The sequence below is a fragment of the Spermophilus citellus genome (assembly GCF_964194105.1).
Source record: "Spermophilus citellus genome assembly, chromosome: 4".
In the NCBI taxonomy this organism is placed as follows: Eukaryota; Metazoa; Chordata; class Mammalia; order Rodentia; family Sciuridae; genus Spermophilus; species Spermophilus citellus.
The window spans coordinates 105984996-106006799 of NC_138185.1; the positions used below are offsets into that span (position 1 = coordinate 105984996).

General features: G+C 53.2%; 1 protein-coding gene across 3 annotated transcripts in view; it reads right to left on the reverse strand.

Annotated features, from left to right (window-relative positions):
* Window positions 1-21804, reverse strand: part of LINGO1 (leucine rich repeat and Ig domain containing 1) — a 223407-nt gene that overhangs the window by 46951 nt on the left and 154652 nt on the right. For all 3 annotated transcript variants that reach the window (XM_081290069.1, XM_081290070.1, XM_081290067.1), the window contains one exon: window positions 12892-12977. The gene's annotated coding sequence lies outside the window, so the exon portion shown is untranslated. The remainder of the gene's footprint in view (window positions 1-12891; window positions 12978-21804) is intronic.

Sequence of the window (21804 nt, forward strand, 5' to 3'; positions counted from 1 at the left end):
TTTACAACACAGAACATCTGCTGGGAAGGTGGGGAGAGGCCGGGAGCCCTCCCTGGGAGGGTGACCCAGATTCTCTCTCCTGCCACACAGGAGCAGTGTGCGTGCATGCGTACATATGCGTGTGTGTGTGTGTGTGTGTGTGTGTGTTCTCAGTCCTGGCAGGCAGAGAGGGGGAGGGAGGAGGCTTGCTGAAAGCTCTGGGAAATGAGAGCAAAATCCTCCCAAATCCCTGGCCACTGTCGCTAATAGCTGAAATATGCTCTCGACAAGAAGGTGAAAGGCCCTGGACCAGGTCTGGCCTTGCTACCGGGAGCTGGAACCCTGGGCTTGGCTGCCGAATGGGTCCCAGGCTCTGGGTGGTCAGGAGTTTGTGGCCCAGCCCTGACCCTGCCTCTGGCCTTCCTGACGTCTCCTCTCTGGGCAGCGTCTTGCAGGTTCTCCTGGAGCTGTTCTGGAAGGCAGTGAGCTCCCTGTCATGGGGACTGTACAAGTGGCAGGGTTGGGAGGGTACTCACCTACCAGAATCTCATGCCAGGTACATGGGATGAGTGGGGAGGGGACAAGCACAAAAAGATCTGGAAGGCCCTCCCAGCCTAAACTGTCCCCTTGGTGTCCACCTCTACCCACAGTGCTTCCCACCAGGAGCCCAGCTCCCCAGAAGTTGGCTAGACCTGTCCCTGGAAGGCCAGACCTCAGGGAAGATCCCTTAAGAGACCAGGGACAGCGGGACTCTGGCCCAAGAGCAGCAGGTTCTGGAGCCACTGGCTTAGATGGGCGGAGAAGTGTGTGTGCCTATGGGCTGCTGGCTGTGACCGGCTCTTGGGAACACACACGAATCCTACTGCCAAGGACGAGCTTCAGCTATGTGGACCCAGCTGGACACACCAGGAAACCCTCCACACAGAGACCTGCACAGAGGCGCACCTCTACACATAGGAGCACGGATGGCCCATAGTGGCACCCGTGTGCTCTGTCCCCCTTGTGCTACTTGGGGCCTCGTGGATGTGTGAGCGAGAGGTTCCCCAAGATCAGCCACTGGGCGTCCACATCAGATCCTTAGAACCCTTCCTGGAGGTAAGACTACAGAGGAAGCCCCTCCTCTGCCCCCATCCCACGCTCCTTGTGGACCTCTGCCCCAGGGGCAGGGGTGCTGCACTCTCTCCAGTAAGGCCTGTTCCGCACCAGTCCACGCAGGCTGGACACTCCAGCTCTGCCCTGAACCCAGAGGTCCTTGCTGAGGACCTCATCATCCTACTGACCATAAGAGGGGTTCATTGTGTTCACCCACTGCTTATGCAACTCCGCCCTGTCTGGGCCTCCGTCTTCATTCTGCCTGCTGGAGGAGCTGCTCCAGGAGCTGGGGCCCCGCACAGACAGAGGCAGCCACAGTCATGCCGTCCTCCCGGCCAGCCCTAGCCCAGTGCATCTGCTTCCTGAGCCCACGGCAGCCTCCAGCTGGACAGGGCATCCCTTGTCCTCATACATTCCCTCCATGGCCGGCCTGCTTGGTCACCATGCTGGGGAACACTGGCCACCCACCAGTGCTGATCTGCCCACTGCTCAGTCGACCTGTGGCAGGAAAGGAGCAACCTGGAGGAGACCCTGCAGCGGGTTCCAGCCCTGCTCTCAGACTCGGGGCCTTTGCACAGGCTGTTTTCCTCTGCCTGTGGCACTTGTCCCTCTCCATCAGCCTGAACACGCCTCTTCTTCTGCAGTGAGTCTGTTCCGATGCTACCCCTGGGCAGCCGCCTGCTGCCCTCCACCTGTCCTCACATGGTATATGAGCACTGCCTGCTGGCCACTTCGCCCTGTGCTGGTCAGGCTTCCTTCCTGAGTAGACTCTGGGCTCCCTGCGGGAAGGGCCGGGACCTGCTTATGTCCACAGACCCTCCACAGAGCACGCAGCATCCAGCAGCGACACTAAAGGAATGAGTGATGTGGATACCAGGACATCCCTGCCGGGTCCCAGCTTCGAACTGAGTCACAACTTTGCTCCCCTGGCCTCCATGGCCCTGCAGTTACTGGCTGGCCGCTTGTTCAGCAAATGGCATGGCAGGCGTACACTGTGTTAGGGACAACGGGCTTTCAGGAAGTGTGCAGTGCTCCTGGGGACAGTCGATCACACCAGAGAACACAGGAGGGGACCACAAAGCCTGGTAACGCAGAGCTCAGAACAGTGTGTTGCTGTCACCGCTACCCTCATTTGCTGATTCTGGACACAGCACCTGCTGAGGGGCTAGGATTGGGCTGGAGCTGGGGCAGTCACCTATTCCAGGGAGCTCACAGAGAACAGGTACAGGTGGAGCAAAGGACGTCGGGGCTAATGATGGAGGCCAAGGAGGGCAGTGACTCAGTGAAGAACTTGGGATCCATGCAGCCTGGTTCATGCCACCCACCACTTGGCTGTGTGATTACAGCAGCTCACTTACTCTCTTTGCACCTGGGTTTTCCTCATGTGTAAAATGGACGTGAGGGATGTATTTACTCCCCAGGGTTGTTTCAAGGATTGAACACTTGTAAGATGCTTTTTATTTTTGTTTTGCTTTGGGGTATCTGAGATTGAACCCACTTTACCACTGACCACATCCCCAGCCCTTATTTATATTTAGAGACAGAGTCTCACTGAGTTGCTTAGGGCCTCGCTAAGTTGCTGAGGCTGGCTTTGAACTTGAGATCCTCCTGCCTCAGCCTCTCAAGATACTTTCAACAGGGCCTGGGACACAAAAAGCCTTCAAGAAGCCAAAGGTGTCCCTGTTGTTTGTTTCATCCTTCGTTCAGAGCAGCTCCTGGCTGGGCCTGTGGCAGCAAAGCAGGCGGGAGGATGGCGAGGGCCAGCAGCTCCACCGGCCTGGCTGCTGCCTGGCGTGGCTTCCTCTGCTCATGCACCCAAGGATCCCACCAAGCCAGGTAGAGGAGCACAGAGGCAGGCAGAATGGTTGGGGGAGAGGATGATGACCCAAGGATTCCCTGGGGACCCTGAAGTGGATGGACAAGGAGGGTCCCAGCTCTGGAAGCCCTGACCGCAGCCCTTATGCTTGTAAGAGCACATGGACGGGGGCCTTGTGCAGTGCCCCATGGGAAGGGGGTGCAGATCTGAGTGTGGTAGGGACCGAGGGAGGGGAGGACATCCTCCCTGCTGGAGGAGGAGGGCAGAGGCTGAGGAATGCTCTCACCTCCAGTGACCTGGGAGGCCGTCCATGCCACCTCCCCAGGATGTGGGTGCCCTGGCTGAGAGCTGTGGAAGCAGCTCTTCAAGCCAAGCCATCCTGGTAGAATAGGGAGGGGAGGGGCGTGTGGGGAACGGATGGGACGAAGGGTCTTCCGGTGGGCTATGTTCTAGGCATGCCAAGTGCTCCGTGGAGGAGCGGGCGGCAGCGCGAAGAGGGTCTGCTTTCTCCTGCTCAGCCCTCTGCTTCGCTTTCTCCCTACTTAAGCCCCCCACCATCAGCCTTGTCAGTGTGACATTAATGGGTGACATTAATAAGCCAGAACTCTCCCACTTGTCTGCCAGATTGGGCCTTAGCCGTGGAAAAAATTGCTAATTACAGCCACAATAAGGAAATATCAGTGATGGACGTCACTATTATTGCCTCCTCTGTCCCTGTCTGTTTATTTGGAGATGAAAAGAACCCTGGGGCCATCTCTCCAGGACACTGCTGAGTGATGCCAGAGGGGAGGAGAGCTCTGTGCAGAAGGGACACCCTCCAGCTTCAGTCATTCATTTCCTCAGGGTAGGGTCCCCTCCACCCAGGGCCCAGGGCTGGGGCTGAGGGCAAAGAGGGGACTAGTGATCTTGCTCCCTGCCCTGGGGATCCACAGACCTCAGCCACATCTCTTGGCTTCTCTGGGCCTCACTTTCACCTTCTGTCAAATAGGTACAATCATTCTAGTCCTGTCTGTCATACAATGTGAAAGAGCAAATGAGAGGCCCAAGCAAGGGTGGTCAGGCCAAAGTAGCAGCTTTCTGGACTGGAGAAGACAGGGGGAGTAGCTAAGAAACTGGGGGCACCAACAAAGGGGTAGACATCTCCCACTCAGTGAACTCTCAGAAGCAAACATCTGGTCCTCCGACGCCCACACGCACTCAGAATGTGGTGGGAATCAAACACACAGGACAGAGAGGCAGGCTGGTTTGGCTGTGCAGAAGGTCAGGCGCCTCCTGATGCCCTGGAGCCCACAAGGACTTGCCAGGCTTCTGAGTCACAGCCACCCGCGGCGTGAAAGGCCCATCACAGGCTGAACTCACACCCAGGGAGACCCACACCACATCTGGGACCGGGGCACAGCTGAGAGAACCTTCAGACCGAGCCCAAGGAGCATGCGTATTGAATGCCGGGACAATCCCAGACAGAGGCACACCCAGGACCCCACGTCCAGGTGTGCAGACCAGAACGAGGCAAGCACAGCCCCAAACACAGGGGCGGAAGCACACGTGTATGTGGTGTCTGTGTGTCTCTCACGCATGCGCACACACAGCATCTAAGGCCCAAAGCCCGGTTCTTCCTTGGGAACCTCTCTCTGCTGAGAAGGAAATAAAAAGCCCCATGTAGCCTTCAGGCACATGTGGCCTCTCAAGTCGTGGCCAAGCCAAGCAGCAGCGATTAGACTGGCTGGGAAGAGAAGCCCAGCGTGGCCTGAATATTTCACGGGAGATTTTGCTTCACAGAAAATCCCTTCTTGGCCTCTGTGCATGTCAGGGTATAATTACCCATTAGGTAGCCGAGCAGAAACCCGGGGGCATGCCGCAGCGTCCCGCCATGGCTCGCTCTGCCTCTGCCGCAGGCTTGGTAGTGCTTGGCGAGGCCTGTCCCATCTCTCACCTGCCCCCACCGGGCGCAGAGGGAGGAGGACTGATGGGCCTGGAGTGAGTGTCCTAGCTTAGGGTCACTTCTGTCCTAGGTTCTCTGCCAGTTCCCCGCTGAGGAAGGGTGAAAGTCTCCCCTCCTTTTCCCACCTCCTCTTCCTTCTCCTTCCCAATCTTTCCAGCCAGCCAAACTGTAGTTCCAGAGTAAAGACAAGGGGTGGGTGGGGGGGGTGGAGATAGGGGGACAGGCCAGTGCCAGAGGAAGGGAGGGAGGAGACCTCCCTTGGTCCCTGGGGAGCCTGATCCCCACCCCCAGAAGCTCTCTGTCTAGAAAGTGTCCATGCAGGCTAAGCTCAGGTGGCACCCCCTCCAGGGAGCCCTCCACCAGGTTAGGAGCACCCTTAGGTTCATCTCCATCTCTGATCAGCAATCAAGGCTGAAAGCTCAGGCTCTTACAGGGGTGGTGGAGGAAATGCACAGGAACAAGGACAAAGGTGAGGCCACAGGGAGGGGGCCAGATTTGAGAACTGCAGAGCAGCACCTTGGCTAATGCAATGAAAACCAAACTGTTTCCTGACCCAGCAAGTCCATTCCTTGGAACAGGCCCCACAGAACTGAAAACACAGGTTCACAGGAACACTGGCCCACAAACATTCACAGCAGCAGTACTCACAGAAGCCCAAAGTCAAAATTATCAGAAGGTCCATGAATGAATGGATAAATACATGTGGTGTACCCTACAATGATTATTATTCAGTCATAAAAAGGAACAAAGTAACCAGTTGAGGGGTTGCACACTGATAATCCCAGTAACTCAGGAGGCTGAGGCAGGAGGATCCCAAATTGGAGGCCAGCACAGGAAACTTGGCGAGATGGTGTCTCAAAATAAAAAAATAAATTAAAAGGGCTGGGGACGAAGCTCAGTGATCAAGCACCTTTAGATCCAATCTCCAGTACTGGGGGGCGGGGGAAGGAGCAAAGTACTGTTACATACTACAACAAAGATGAACCTTAAAACTATTGTATTGGGGCTGGAGCCAAGGCTCAGTGGTAGAGCACTTTCCTAGCATAAGTGAGGCACTGGATTTGATCCTCAGTACCACATAAAAATAAAAGAGAGAAAGAAAGGTATTGTGTCCATCTACAACTGAAAATATTTTTTAAACTATTTCGCTAGGTGATAGAAGCCAGGCATTAAAGGTTGCATGTGATATTACCCCATTTATATGAAATGTCTAGAACAGGCAAATCCAAAAGGAGGAAAGTTCAGTAGTGGCAGCCGGGGCCTGGGTGGGAGAAAATGGCAGTCACTGCTCCTGGGGACAGGGTTTCCTTCTGGGTGATGACAGTGCTCTGGAATTAGCTAGTGGCAATGGTTGCACAATCTTGTGAATAAACTAAAACCACTGGATTGTATGCTTTAAAATGGTGAGTTTTGTGGCATGTAAATTGTGTCTCAATTTTTTAAAACCCAAGCTGCTCAAAATGGAACAAAAAATATCCACCAGCCATATGCCTGCCTGAGCCCTCTATTTTTTAACCTGTGGTTTACATGTTTGTCTACCTCACAAGAATGGGAGCTCCTAGAGCTGGCCTTCCTGAGGCCAGCTGTGTCCCCAGAGCAGGCCCTTGAGCCACAACAGTGACCACAGCAACACGCTACCCGGGCCACATTGCACACTTGGCAAACTCCCTCAGGCCGGCTCAGCCCATGTGAGAGTGAGGTGAGGCCACTGAGGTTCAGGTTCAAGGTTACTTGTTGCAAGGTCCTGTGGCAAGCTGGAGGCACAACTGGGAAGAGAAGCTAGGCTCTCTGATGCAGTGTGACTTAGGGCAGCCAGCGGCCAGCCCTGGTGGGCAGAGGAAGGTGAACACAAAGGCAGACAGTGTGGCTTCCAGTCTTAGGATTCCCCAAATGCCTGGGGCCTCTGAATCAAAACACACCTGCTGGGTATGGCCCCAAACTCCAGCCCAGGTCCTGTCTGTCTGTCCCACCTCCAGTATTACGCGCAGCACTTTCCTCTGCTCCCTGAGGTCTTGCTTCATTGCTCGATGCCCCCTCCCTCAGGGCTCCCTCCTCAGTGAGCTCCACAGCACTTTGGGAGGTCATCTTGACCAGGATGTGGGAATGGCCGGAGGTGTGCTGGCTGCAGGGTCACCCAGTCTCAAGCCAGAAGCAAGGTGTCTGGTGTCTTGTCAAGGGTCTGACTGGCAGGGGAGGGGCAGGGGCAGTGAGGGGAAGTGGGGGACTGCTTTTGGTCCTGGGAAGGCTAAGCCAGAGTCCAACAGTGGGCAGCTGGTCACCTTTAGACACATGCCAACCCCCAAAGGCACAGCTCAGTGCTTCCGAGCAAAGAAAGGAAGGAGAGAAACCCCTGGGCCTCCGCTGTCTTAGTTCAGCCACCCTCTTGGATGACCTCCAAGGTCAGACTGAGCCCTAATCCTGTGCCTGTACTGAACCTTGAACCTGACCATGGTGACAGACTAAGCCTCAACCCTGACAGGGTGGACTGGCTCTCAGAGAACTAGAGGAGGCTTCCAATGCCTCATTAGCTCTTTTCCTGTTCAGGGAAGGGTGACAGATCTGGTCTGTGGGTGTCAGAGACGGGTCCCAGCTCTGAGTGACTGCTAGCAGCTGGGCCCAGGGTGGCTCACGGGCAGCTGGTTTTCTGACCTTTCTTAGACCAGGACCCGACATGACTTCTCAGGTACCCGACACTGGGGGTGTCTAATGGATGCCAGCTCCCTCCCTGAACCCAGGCTACTGGTCTCCTCTGAGAGGTTCCCACACCCTTCCTCGCCCCTCCGCCACGCTGGCCCAGCACCACCTCCCTCTCTCCATGGGGCCAGGGGAAGCTGTGAATTGCTGGGTGTCTGCCCCTTCCCTTCCACCCCACCCTCCCTCAGGCCTTTCCTGACCCAGATGCACATCACACCGGCCCCCACCCAGTGTCCTCGGCTGGCTGTCTGCTAAGCCCGGCAGAGGTGTTAACTGATAATTAAGATGTTAGCTTCTCTGCCAGGAGTATTTTGGATTTAACAGGTTACTTTTGGAAATGGGAAAACCTTCAAGACCCAGCCAAATGGCGGGCAGGGATGCAAGTGGCGTGTATGGGGAGTTTGTGCCTGTGCCCCCTTCAATCTTACTGAGCCCTGCTCCTCACCACCCCTTCCCTGAGGAGGACCAATGCAGGCGTGGGAGCCAAAGCCTTCCAGTCTCAGCATCACACCAGTGAGGTGATGCCATTGGACAAGAAATGAAACCTTCCCGAATCTCACTCTCCTTGTGTGCAGACGGGGAAATGGAATGCCAACCTTGCAGAATTGAGGTGCAAACTGACAAGCTGACTAGTAAAGCCCCCTGTGCCCAGCACACAGGAGCCCTGAGATACACGCGAGCCCTCCCATCCCCACAGTGTGGGTGACTCTTTACACTCCTCCTGCCTCCTCGAGCTGAGCCTGGTCAGTCACTGAGTCTACCCTCTCACTTCCTAAATCTCTCCCCAGGCAAAGATCAATGGAATTGAACAGGGAGGTCTGGACAGACACGAGCCTATGGGGACACTTAGCAGTCGGCAGGCATGGCGCTCCAGTTCAGCAAGGAGAGAACACTTAATAAATACCATCGCAACGACTGGCTGGGCGTTTGGATCCCTACCTCAAGCCACACACACCAGCCCATTCCAGGAGAAATAGAGATTTCAATACTTTTAAATCTGCTAAATAACTAGAAAACAATATAGGACATTTAAAAAAAAATCGAGTGGTTAGATCAGAAACTCTAAAGAAAAACAGTTGCAGATTTGAACCACCAGAACAATTTTGAACTTTCGAGGAGTTAAAAAAAAAATTAAATTAAAAGAAAAAAAAGCACAAAAATCAAACCTGTAAATAACTGTTAGCAACACGCAACAAGGAGTTAAATCCTTTAACCTCTTATGCATCAATTTGCCTCCCCGCCACATCACTGAAACCAAGGCCACCTGTGATCTCTGTGTTACTAACGCAAGGATCAGTTCTCATCTGCACCCTGCAACCTCTCTCAGCCCATGTGACATGCTTGAAATATATCATGCTTGTGGCTTCCAGTCCATCACACCTGCCTGGTCTCACCACCCCCTTTTCCGTTCCTCCCGTTTCCCAACCTCTAGCTGATGGAGCTCCCATGTCTGGGTCTCTGGTCTTTCTCTCTCTCTCTCTTTTAAAAATTCATTTATTTATTTATTTTAATTAGGTGTATATGACAGCAGAATGCACTTTGATTCACTGTACACAGTTGCAGCACGACTTTTCACTTCTCTGGTCGTACACCATGTAGCGTCATGACATATGTGTAGTCATACATGACCTAGGGTTCTGGTTCTTCTCTCTCTTTTCTTTTTAAATCTACATTCACTCCTTCAATGCTCTCATCCAATCTCATGGCTTTAAACACTATATTCAAGCCAATGACCCTAAGTTTGTATCTCCAGTTGAAAACCCGTCCCCTGAACTGCAGTCTCTATGTCCACCTGTCCGCTCCACAGCTCTATATAGAGGTCTGCTGGCATCTCCCCTGAGCACGCCCAGGCAGGGCTAAATCATGATGTGCAACATGGGTCCAGGCCTGGTGTAATTCTCTACTTTGAAATTCTGAATTTTTTTTTTAAACAAAGGGCCACCCATGGCCATTTTGCTCTGGGCTCCACACATCATACAGCTGCTCCCATCCACAGATGGGCTCGCTCTGCCCACGCAGCCCGCTCTCTTCCACCATTCCCTATCTCTGCTAGTGGCACCTCACCCTACAAGTTCAGAATCAGAATCTCCAAAATTTGAAATGCTCCAAAATCTAAAACTTTTTGAGCATTGAAATGCCACTCCAAGTGAAAAAGTTCACATACTGAAACTTCATTTCATGCTCAAAAAACATTAAAAGTATTATGTGAAACTACCTTCAGGCTATGTGGATAAGGAGCCTATAAAACATGAATGAACTTCATGTTTAGACTTGGGCCCCATCCCCAAGATATCTCATTATATGCAAATATTCCCCAAGTCTGAAAAAAATCAGAAATCCAAAACACTTTTGGTCCCGAACATTTCAGAGAAGGATACGCAACCTGTATGTGGGCCAGAACTCTAGAAGTCATCCTCAGCTCCCTTCTGTCTCCCCCACCACCTCAGCCAATCTTCCAGTAAGTCCCATTGGCTTTACCTGGAACCTGCCCTTGGAATCTGCCCAGTCGTCCCCACCTCCACCCAGACCCCTGGTCCCAGTCCCCACCATGTGCTCCCTGGAGCATAGCAACCAACAGCCCCCTGAATGATCTCTCTGCTTCACAGCTGCCAGGGGATCTGGGCAAAATGTAATTCAGAACCTTCCGTGGCTCTTCCTACCACCTTCTGAGTAAAAGCCAAAGTCTTCTGGGTGGTTCACAAGGCCCTGCTGATCCCACTCTTGATCCCTTCTTGGCCACGTCCAGTCTCCCACGTTCACCTGTCCCAGCCACACGGGCCTCTCCATGGGGGTGAGGCAGGGCTGGATAATGGGGATTGAACTGCCCCCCTCAGCCAAGGCCCTCTCGACTCAGGGTCCTCATGCACACTGTTCCCTCAGTTTGGACACGCTTCTCTCAGACATCTACACAACCCTCTCTCTTAAATGCCACTTCCTAGTGAGGCCTTCCCCGTTGACCACATCCAAGTTTCCCATCCCCCGGCTTTTTCCCCCCTTTCCTAGCGCTCAGCTCTCACATGCGCAGTATATTTCACATACTTATCTCTTCTTCCTTGGCTGTCTCCCCTCCACTAGCACAGAAGTTCCATGGAATAGGCAACTTTTTTTGTCAGTTTTGTACACTGTGAGGTTCCTAACCAAAACACTGTCCAACACATAGTAGGTGCTCAATAAATATTTACTGAATGAATGGACACATGCAAAGAAAAATGAGTTGAGGACCTGACAGGAACTGGCAACTGACAAATGAAGACAGTGCTCTGTGATCCTCTCTTTAATGATCAAAGAAATGTAAAGTAAAAGTATTTTTACTCATCAGATTGGCAGGGACTTAAGTGACTAGTGACGTCCATGGTTGGCAAGGGCAAATACCCCTTGCACGGTGGGAGCCTAAGCCAGCACAACCTTCTGGAGCTTATCTGGCCGTACGGAGCAGATCAAATGTGGAAAGGCACATGACCCCTGACCCAGGCAGACCACTTCTGGAAACATGAAGGACCCACAGATGCTCGGACTCAGAGGTTCCCTCAGTGAGGGTTATAAATAGCCAACTGCTGGAAACAGCCTAGATGGCCTCCAACGGGATGAATAATTGATGAGGAATTTACAGACCATCCACCCAAAACATAGAGAAGGAGAGGGAAGAACTCTGGACAAGGCTGATGGTCCACGCGACACGCTGTTCAGGGGAAAATCAAGTGGTGGAGTGGAGGGACTAGCACGAGCCGCGGTTTCCCCTGTGAACGTGTTTATAAGTGCCAAGGGGGAAGTCTGGAAGAACATATATGTAAGTAGTTAGTAGTGGTTAGTTAGCCCTTGGGGGAAAGGATTATGGGAAGGTTTCCAATTGTACCCTTTTAGAGTCTTCCAGGTAGGTAAGTTAGGCAGGTCAGGGAAGGATGTAGATAGGTAGGTCAGGTAGGTAGACAGGTGGTTATACAGGTAGGTAGATAGGTAGGTTAGGTAGTTAAGTAGATAGGCAGGTTAAGCAAGTAGGTATATAGGTAGGTAGGTTAGTTGGATAGGTTAGGCTGGTAGATAGGGAGGTTGTCTAGGTCCGTAGGTAGGTTAGGGTGTAGATAGGCAGGTTAGGTAGGTAGACAAGTAGGCAGACAGGTAGGTAGGTTGGTAGATTAATAACATATGGAGAACATATTACTTTAATCTCCAAAAAAAATGATTCTGTTTGGGGAGAAAACACCTCCTCTGGCCCTGTGGGGGGACATTCCACGCTCCACGTTGGGGCCCTGCCTCGTCTGTGTGGCCTCTCCCCCACCTCACCAAGCCAAAGCAATGTTCCACTCCTGATCCCGTCCAACTCCACCCCCGCCTCACAGCCCTGCTCACAGCACCAAGGCCCCGCCCACCCCACCCCATGACCTCTGCAGCCTGGATGGCCAGAGAGGGACAAGGAACTCTATTACACTCCTGAGGCCAAGGCTGCTGCCCCCACCAGCCCTGGGGACAGCCTGTTGAACCTGGGGCACACAGAAGTGCCCATTGATGAGGGCCTGAGCAGGCCTGGCCACGCCTGGTTCCGGCAGACCTGCCACAGGCACTGGAGGTGGCGGATCTGAGGAGGCCCAGCGGACCCAGGAGAGAACTGGCCAGTTGAGGAAGGAGACTGGAGGTTCAGCCCCCACAGGGATTGCCAGATTTAGCAGAACTGTATGTGCCATGCAATATTTAGGACATTGTTACACGAGCACATGATTGGTTGTCTGAAGTTCAAAATCAACTGCACATCTGTATCTTTCTCTGGCCACCCCAATCCCCACTCCATCCCTTGGGGGGACAATGAACCAAAAGAGAGCCATCAACTGGGACGCCCAGGAACAAAGGACCAGAAACGGAGATGACCCGTTCCTGGTGCAGGGAGGAGCATCCCCTCCGGGAGGAGTTCCACAGAGAGAGGGAACTTCCAGAGCAAGAGCTGCCAGGCACCGTGAAGCAGGGCAGCGAAAAGTCGGAGTGAGAGCAGCGCAGGGGAACCCGGATGCAAAACCTCCTACAGCCAGAGTACTTGGCAGATGTGGGTCGTGCAACAGATCCCAAGCAACCAGACACTGAGCGTATGAAGAGCCTAAGTGGGCCGCAGGAGTGACGCGTCCCCTCAGTGCCCCGGGATGCAGCTGATGAGGACAGATGGCTGCAGGCTTGGCCCACCTTCTCAGAGGTGGGAAGCGCCTCCCAAGGGGCCCTTTGCTTCAGGGGCCTTCAGACCCCACACTGTGTCCCCCTGCCATTGCCCCTGGCCGTGGCTCATTCAGAGGGCCAGCATGGCCCAGGGGACCTGATCCTTATGCTCCGAGCCCTCCCACCCCATAGAGGCGCGAGGCATGAAGAGCCCACCTGGATCTCACCCTACCTGGGTCAGATGGTGCCTGGAGGCAAACAGACCAGCCTCTGGGGGCCTGGGGAGCAGCAACCTGTCCTTCGCTGTCCCAGCATGCACTGTGGGGAAGAGCAAGAAGATTAGTGCAATAAATGGCTTCCTGTCACCCGGGGGCCCCATCTCAGCACAGGTTGCCAGCTCAATCCCACGGCCCAGCCAGCGGGGCTCAGCACTGCCACCACCACAGCACGGGCCTCTCAGCCCCAGCCTCTTTCCTACTCCCTCAGCACCTGGAGCGACCAGCCCTGACCAGTCAGAGCCCAGGAACATCAACCCCCTGGCCTGGCACACAAGGCCCTGTCCACCTGTCCAAGACCCTCCCTTCTCCCCGTCTCTCAACACCTGCCACGGGCCAGCCCCACTCCTGCCCGTTCTGGTCACACAGATTCACAGAACGGCTTCCCCTGGTCCTCTCTGAGGCCTGCCAGGCTGCCCATCAAGTCCGTCCTCTGCCTCTGGAAGCTTCGGGTACATGTCCTCAGCCCCCAGGATGTCTGGCTTCTGCCTCACCACCCTACAACACCCTACCAGCCCTCCTGCTTCAGCCCTTGACTGGCACCCCTCCTGGGGAAATTCCTCATGGTGCACAGCACCCCTCATCACTCCTAGACATGGTCACATCACTCTTAGCACAGTCACTGTCTCCCTTCTCTCTCTTCCTGGACCATCCCACCCACACCCATGCTTCATTCACCCTGCACACCCCCTTGGCCACTTGCTATGCCCAGAAGAAGTCTCTTCACCTGGCCTGCAGGGCGCTAGCCACTGCACACAGACCCGTCTCCCACCCTCTCTTCCTGCTCACTGACTCTGGCCATAAGGCCCCTGCCCCCTGCTGTCCTCTGCCTGGCTTCTCTTAGGCCAGGCCTTAATCCAGGCACCTCGTCAGAAAGCGCCCCCTGACCACAGAGGGTGGGGGTCCTCCATGACCCACTGCCTGCCTCCGTTACTGATCATGTCCCTGTTTAAACAGTCCCACGGTGAGCCTTCCTCCAGGCAGGCTGACCGAGGTGTAATTCACCCACAGTAAGATCCACCCTTTCTAGTGTGCAGTTCCATGAGCTTCAACAGCTGCCTGCAGTCAGGTCAGCACCACCTCCATCAAGGTATAGAACAATTCTATCAGGTCCCCAAATCCCAAGGGCTGTCCCTTTGCAGTCATGTCCCACTCCCAGCCCCTTGCAACACAGATCTGTTTTCTGTCCCTGCAGTTTTGCCTTTTCCAGTGTCTACCAAGGGAGGCATCTCTATGCAGCTGCGAGCAGGGCTTGGTTCACTTAGCACAAGGCACTCAAGATTTATCTGTGTTGTCTCATGCCAGAACTTCATTCTTTTTTTTTTTTTTTTCAATTGCTGAGTAGTATTCCATTGTTTATCCATTCACTAGTTAGTTGAAGAACATTTGGATCGTTATCAGTTTTGGGGGATTATGAACAAAGCCAGTACAAATATTCACAGATGGGTTTCTGCCTGAACTAAGTTCTTATTTCTTGTGGTAGGTACCTGGCAGTCGATGGCCAAGTTGTATAGTGAGCATCCTTTTAACTTTGTAAAAAACTACCAAGCTGTTTGCCAAAGTAGTCGTGTGATTCTCTCACCAGCAAACTAGGAAGGTCCAGTTTCTCTATCTTCCACAAGGCTCATGGTATCAATTTTTAAAAAATTTTTATTCTTAATTATACATGACAGTAGACCGTATTTTGGCATATTATACATATATGGAGTATAGCTTCCCATTCTTGTGGTTGAACATCATGTGGAGTTAACAATGGCCGTGTGTTCATATAGGAACATAGGAAAGTTATGTCCAATTCATTCTACTGTCTTTCCTATTCCCATCCCCCTCCTTTCCCTTCATTCCCCATTGTCTAATCCAATGAACTTCTGTTCTCTGCCCCTCCCCGCATTGTGTGTCAGCATCCGCATATCAGAGAGAACATTTGGTCTTTGGATTTTTGGGATTGGCTTATTTCATTTAGCATGACAGTCTCCAGTTCCATCCATTTACCAGCAAATGCCATCATTTCATTCTTCTTTAAGGCTGAGTAATATTCTACTGTGTGTGTGTGTGAGAGAGAGAGAGACATTTTCTTTATCTATTCATCTGTTGATTTCTTTATCCATTCATCATTATCTGTTCATCCTATGTTGGTCTAACCAGTTTTTTAAAAGGTCATTGTAATGATACACAGTGGGACCTCAGTGTGGTTTAATTTATATTTCCCTAATAACTAATGATAAGAAACATGTGCTTGATTTTCCTTAGTACCACCACTATTGGAAACTGTCACCTTCATGTAATTATTCACCTGTTCGTTTTCCATCTCCTCCACCATCTATGGGAGCAGAAGCCTTGACATCTATTCTCCCCACACCTAGAACTATATCTGGAACTCAATAGTGGTGGTGGTGAGGGCTGGCATTTATAAATCCCATCATGTGCCCAGTACAATTCTGAGCACTGTGCAAATAGTAACCCATTTCATCTTTGCAACCACTCAAAGAAAGATAGGTGCTATCCATATTCCCATACAAGGATGAAAACTGAGGCAGAGAGAAGGCACTTGAGCAAGGTTACCCATAAATGAGGTGCTGAGCCACACTCGGATCCCAGGGTTCAGCAGGCACAGTCTGTAGTCATAATCAGGACGTTATATGGCCTACAACAGCCACTTGTACACCCCCAGTGAGGACAGTGACCAGGAAGCTGTGGCTTTGGCTCTTCTGAAACCCTCGTGCTGACGATGGTCCTACAACGACCTTGATACCAGAGAATTTATTTCACTGTGCATTAAATGTCAGAATATTCCCTCCCTATCTCCTCAGCTCTTCCACAGTTTGCAATATGAGAAGCTCTGGCCAAAGGTCTGGGAACCAAAGCCATGTGCTTCACACTGGGCCAAAGCATTTAAGAGCCAGTGCATGACCCCCCACCCACAGTCTCCTCCCCCCAGTGACTGGAGAGCACGTTTCCAGATGGTAGAGCAGCATCCTGGATCCCCGAGTTTCTGCGTGGACCAGAGGTCTTCTCATTTCCCACACTGGACGTGGAACAGGAGTTCATAAGAAAATGGAGGAAAGAGGAAGGGAACCGTCATTGAGTCCCGACGACAGCGCAGCCTTGCCCGTCTTCCACACCTCCTCTGGCCCCTGGGGGGCACATATCTGTGTTACGTTTGGTTTGACACACGTTTGGATGATTTTCTATGTGACTGAACTTAAGCCCCAGTGGGAGCCTGCAGCTAAGTGAGGTGTCGGGGGAAATAGAGTCATCTCGTTCCCCAGTTGGAGAGAACAAGGGGGAGCCTCCAAGCTCTGCGCTGGGATCCGCCAGCTGGACACGTCCCACGTGGAGAAGGGAGGTGTGAACTGAGGCTGGCGGTGGTATCTCCGTGACAGTGGGGACCTGGGCCTACCTTCAAGGATCTGAGCTTGACTTTAGAAAGGGTGAGGCCTCTTCAGAACTTTCTCTGTGTCTTGGGTCTGGAACCAGTTCTCAGGAAGGCTCTGCCCCCCCCCCCTCCTGCTCATCTGCCCTGGATGGGACCTACGGGGGGGGGGGGGTGGGGGGGACCTATGGGGTCTTGGGGCTGCGAAGGCGATGAGCTGCAAGCTTCACTGTACGTCTGTGTGCACTTCCTGGCACTCTCTTGGCAATGATCACTTTCAATGTTGTGAGCTGGGGGTGGGCGGGGATAATGAAGACAGGGGAAAGAGGCGGCCCCCCAGAAGAACAGGGGCACTGGCAGCAACCCTGGAAAAGCCCTTAACGTTTGCAGACACCCAGAAATAAATTTGTTTTGCTTTTTCTAAGAAGTGAGACCTGGCTACAGTGAAACACACCCCCCACTCCCTCCCCCCGAAAAAAAACAGGTATAATCCAGGCTCCCCCAGGCCATTAGAAAGACTCTTCTTTCGTGATGGCTTTCCAGGCAAACTTGAGAGTTTCTTGCCTGTGAGCACCAGGCACCGATTCCACTATTTGTCTCTGTTCACCCAAAAGTTTACGTGGGGTTGCACTTGGGCCAGGGTAGCTGTAAACTGTGGTGCGCAGGGTGCTGGGGAGAGCTGGATAAAAGTGAAGAAGCCCCTGGGACAAAGGCAGGCCCAGTGGGACCCTGGGGACAGGGGCTTCCAGAAGAAGACCTAATAGAATCCCCTCTCAGAGGCACTGGGGTGCGGGCTGCTGGGTGCGGCTGCTCCGTGTTGGGGAGGATAAACAGGCTCTATCTCTGTTTTGGTTAAGAATTAAAGGGCGAGGGCTGGGGATGTGGCTCAAGCGGTAGCGCGCTCGCCTGGCATGCGTGCGGCCCGGGTTCGATCCTCAGCACCACATACCAACAAAGATGTTGTGTCCGCCGAGAACTAAAAAAAAAATAAATATTAAAAATTCTCTCTCTCAAAAAAAAAAAAAAAAAAAAAAAGAATTAAAGGGCGAGGCTGATGCCCCAAACTGGAAACAAAATCAGACAAGGAAACGGCAGTCATGGCTTGATATTTTCCTCAGAGGCTTTATTTATCTGGGAACTCGTTTAGAGGATGAGGAATCCACCATGGTAAGTGAGTAAAGGCGAAGTTGCCTGGCCGAGGTCCTCAACCAGTTTGGACAACTGGCATCCACGGGTCTCAAGCTACTGGATTTGCTTAGCTAAGTTCAAGAGGAGACGCCCTGCTCTGGAATCTGGAATCTGCTGTGCCTTCCGCTTTTTTTCTTTTTCTTTTTCTTTTTTTTTTTTTTTTTTGGTACGGGGATTGAACCCAGGGGCGCTTAACCCATGAGCCACATCCCCAGCCCTTTTTGTGTATTTTATTTAGAGACAGAGTCTCACTAAGTTGCAGAGGCTGGCTTTGAACTCGCGATCCTCCAGCCTCCGCCTCCTGAGTCACTGGGATGACAGGCGTGTGCCCCTGTACCTGGTTGCTTTCTACTTTTATTCCCTGTGGACAGTGTTTTGGCCAGTGATGGAAAGAACGACTGTCCCAGGGTCAGGGATCTGGGGATGGCTCTTGGCTAAATTGGGGTCAGTAGGGCTGGGGTCAGCTCAGACCCCTGGCTCCAGGATACCCTCCTCAGGGAGGAAGGGGTTTTAAACGTGAGCTTTCTGGTGTGGTTCTCAGGAGCCGGGCAGTGGTGGGTGAGTGCACAGGCTGGTGGAAAATGCCCGAGCAGAATGGCTTGGGGAAGAAGTCCCTGAGGGCAAGGTGAACCGGTTTCCTCTGAATGGTTCCTGCTGATTGGTTGGGCTTTAGTTCAGTGTCCACCAAAGGCTTTGGGGCTGAAAACAGGACAGAGGTTCAAAGGCTAATGGTGAAAGAAGTTCCTGTGGGGACTGAGGAGGAGCTGGCACAGGGATGGGGTGGCACGGATGGGGGGTAGGGAGAGGAGGAGACACCAAGGTGAGTGGGCACGATCGCCATTGCTGCCACTGTCATCGATATCAGGTAGCACCCAAGGAAACCCCCCTGTGCCAAGGGCTCTCTATATACTGACTTAATTCCACAGCATGTCTAGGAGGCCACTGTCGTGATTGTCCCCATTTTCAGAATGGGGAGACTGAAGCCAGAAATGTGAAATGACTTGCCTCATAAAGAATGGGGCTGCACCTCCAGTCCAGGCACCAGAGCTCCAGCAACTGTACCCAAGAGTCCCTGATGACATTGGGTTGGTCACATTGGAAATGAAAGGAAGCTCCTCGATGCCATCAGCAGGAGTCGTGTCTATGGAGGGTTGGATCTAAGTTGGCTAAAAAAATCTTCCCTCTGCCACTGACCAGCTCTGTGACCCTTAGCAGGTTACTTCCCATCTCTGGTCTGGTCCTTGTCATTCAAACCATACTTCATAAAGTAGCAGAGATCAAAGAGACGCCAAGCGACCCAGAGAGCGCGATGGCTCCTGGTACAGATACTCCCCAAGAAGTGGGCACCCTCCTCCATGGAGCCACAGGACAGATGTACAGTCTCTAGAATCCCCCAAGATGCTCTTGGAGCATGTACATGTGTGTGCACATGTAAGGGCTCACATGTAAGTGCCCATGTGCACCAGTCCTGACTCCAGCTCCGGGTGGGGTGGCCTCGGCTGTCCCCAAGCCAAACACCCGAGTATCACTCCAGGGACCTTCCTCTTTCCCTCCCTCAGCCTCACATCCACGGTCAGCCAATTCTAGATCCCGTCTCAAACTCATCTTCTCCCCCATTCTCCCGCAGCCCCATCCTGCCCCATCCCCATCCAGTGGAGACCTAAGGGTCTCCACTGCATCTGTCCTCTTGCTCTCTGTCCCCCCTCCGCCCACTGCCACTCGTGGGAAATCGGATCAACCTCTCCCAGTCACAGATCTGACCTCATCCCTCTTCTGCTTAAAAACCCCTCACAGGAAGTCTCGCCAGGCCAGATGCAGAACTCAGAAGCCCAGAGGAGAACTCTGGCAGATTTGACTAAATAAAGATCTACAGCTTCTCTATGGCCAAAGGTACCCTAAACAAAGTTAAAAAGACAAACGGCCGACTGGGGACACTATTTCTGCACACAGGACAGGGGAAAGTTTTAAAATTCCTGATATACTAAAAGCTCCTTTATAACAATAAGGAAAAGGCTAAAAGAAAAGAAAAATGGGCAAAGGATTTGAACAGTCAATTCACAGAGGAAAAATACAGATGACCAATAACTGCAGGGAGAGATGCGCGGCCTCACCTGGGAGAAGCCAACTGAGTGCCGGAACCACAGAGAGGGATTTTTCTAGAGAGGCAAAAATTAACCAGACTGATAATGTCCTGGACAGTGTGGGGGAAACGGTCACTCTCAGAGACCAAGGGTGGGCGTCTAAAAGCAAAACGGCGGTAACTGTCAAAATTTAACAAGCATACTCTTTCCCGGCAACTCCACATCTAGAAATCTATCCTATGGAAATGCCTACGTGTGTCAGTAAGATGTATCTACAAGGATGCTCACAGAAGCATTATTTGCAAGAGTGAAAAATGGAAGCCAACCTAAATATCCATCAACCTGGGACTAGTTACATAAATTTCACTCTGTTCAAACAATGGAATATTAGGCAACGATTAAAAAGAACATGGCAGATCTGTGTGTCGTGACATTGACAGATGCCACAATACGCTGGCGAGTGAGAAATGGGACTTGTAGAATCATGCTACAAAATCCAATTCCACCTGTTTTTTTTTAAAAAAAAAAAACATAACCAATTTTTGTAAAGGCAGATAAAAAGTTCTAGAAGGAGACACACCAGACCAATAATAGTGGGACCTTGGCAGAGGGCAGTGTCAGGGCCAAAGGGGACCTTCCTATTTTACAGGATACGCTTCTGCTTTGGGGCAGGTGGTTTTTTTTTTTTTTTTTTTTTTTTTTGCTTGAGTAAATATCTGCTTGTCCCTCTTCCTGGAATGCCCTCTCCTGCCCCCTGTGCCTCATCTTCCATGTTGCTCCTGTGTCCCCACCTTCCAGAAACCTTCTCTGAACCCTCCACCGCCACCACCACACACCCTGCCTTCGTGGGGCCACTGCTCAGGCGAGGGTGGTGACAGGTGACATCTAGGGAGTGCACGCTGTCAGGGGCTGTGCTGTGAGCCTCACTTGATCCTCCTGCCACCCTCGGGTGGGTCTGTCAGCCCCTCATTTAACAGGTGAGGCCTTTGCACCTGCTGGGCTCTCAGACTGGCCTCTGAGCCTGTGCGCCCTGCACCTTCCCCAAGGCCCTGGGCAGTGGAGGGCACAGGAGTCCCTGGAGCTGGAGGCGTCCCTCTCACCGGGACAGGGGCTGGTCTCCTCGGGGATGGTGGGCAGGGCTGAGACTAACCCTGCGAGGGGCCAGAGGACCCAGGACAGCAGAGGAGCAGCAGTGAGCAAGGGAAGGGACAGGTTTGTAGAGGACTCCAGTTACCTCCTGAGCACTTACTGCTTGTCAAGCCTTGGGAGTGACTTCCCCTGACCTCAAGTCTGCACAGAGGCCGGATCTAAGAGGGGGCAGGCAGGAAGCTGCAGATGGGGTCCAGAAGAGGGGGCGGCCCTGGGGGACCCAGGCAGACAGGGTGTCCATAGAGGCATCAGGACCCAGACTAAAAGGCTAAAGGCACGTGGGTGGAGGGAACAAGGGGAGAGTCCCTCCAGGGGACAGGGACAGCTGGAGGGGGTGCTGGGAGTCACTGGTTTTGTCCAGAGCACAGGACAAGGCGGGAAGTGGCCGGGGATGCTGGGAGGGAGGAGGATGGGGGGGCCTTGAAGAGAGAGAGGGGGGAGCTGCCCCACCACCCATCACGTCACGGAGGGGCTGGCTGGAGCCCAGGACCTGGGCAGCCCCACTTTGCAGTCAGCAGTGTGACCTGGTGGAGTTCCCGCGCCTGGCCACCTCACCTGTGGATGTGACCCAGCTTCAAGGCCAGGGGTTCAGAGCACCTGGAACCCAGGGAGGGTGGTCCCAGGGGACCCCACTTAAGTACAGAGCACTCCTGCCTCCCCAGGTCCCCTGTCCCTGTCCCTGTGGCTGAAGAGTCAACTCCAGACAATGCGATCCCAGGCCCTCTGCCTTCCTGCAACATGAGAGGCGGAGCTTGTGACCTCAGTTCCTCTGCATGAGGGAGGGAACGGGGAGATGGGGGAGGGGGAGGGGAGGGAGGTGGGGGAGGGGAAGGGGGAGGGGGGCTTCAGATAGGTCTTCAGAAAGGGCTGAGCCTTGGAATGAGAGAAGGGGTGTGGGGCGTCCGAGGGAAGAAAGCAGAAGCCGTTCGCTCCTGGGGCAGTCCCTCAGCCCCATGCCCAGTCCCTGCCCCGCCAAGGCCCACCTTACTTCCCCCACCCTGACCCCAGCTGCAGCCGGAGACCCCCACCCACAGCCCTGGCTGCCAGTCTGACCAGCCAGGCTCCCCTGAGTGGCTCCC